This window comes from Brassica oleracea, chromosome C7, assembly GCF_000695525.1.
Source record: "Brassica oleracea var. oleracea cultivar TO1000 chromosome C7, BOL, whole genome shotgun sequence".
In the NCBI taxonomy this organism is placed as follows: domain Eukaryota; kingdom Viridiplantae; phylum Streptophyta; class Magnoliopsida; order Brassicales; family Brassicaceae; genus Brassica; species Brassica oleracea.
The window spans coordinates 6917709-6918512 of NC_027754.1; positions in this window are offsets into that span (position 1 = coordinate 6917709).

The window sequence follows — 804 nt, forward strand, 5'->3', positions numbered from 1 at the left end:
AGGGATCAATTCATTCTTTTCATTTGTGATAACTGTGATCCCACCTTTCTTAGGTACTACATGAACAGGGCTGACCCATTTACTATCAGATATGGCATAGATTACACCTGCTGCAAGAAGTTTCATAATCTCTTTCTTAACGACATCTTTTAGATTCAGGTTTAACCTCCTCTGATGTTCAACAGAAGTCATTGATTCATCTTCTAGGTGTATTCTATGCATGCATAAATCAGGTGAAATGCCAGGTATGTCAGCTAGCGAATATCCTAATGCCTTACGATATTTCTTAAGCTCACACAAAAGCAATGCAGTTTCCACATTATTTAGTTCAACGTTCACAATGACAAGGTAGGTGGAATTCAGACCTAAGAAAGCGTACCTGAGCCCCTTGGGAAGGGGTTTTAGCTCAACCTTGGGAGCTTTAAGCTCGCTCCAGGGATCCTCTGGTTGGTTCGACTGAACATGCGAGTTCGGTGTAGGGGTCGCTCTAGATGGAGTGGTTTTGACCCTGTTGCTCTCCTCCCCCAGACTTAAACTTGCTACCATTCTTCCCATACTCCTTGCGGAGTCAAGCATCTTGGCATACCCATCTGCATCAATGTTCACGACACTCTGCTCGGCCTCGGCTTGCACTAGTGCAAGCTCCAGTGGTTCTTCGGTAAGAATCTCCTCGATTATTCCTTCTCGAGGTTGGAGCGGATCAATCCCTTCATGAACCTCAAAGGTCTGCCCATCCAACATCGGCTTCTTTAGCAACTCATCCATCTCGAACTGCATAACTATGTCTCCAAGATTCAAATCAAT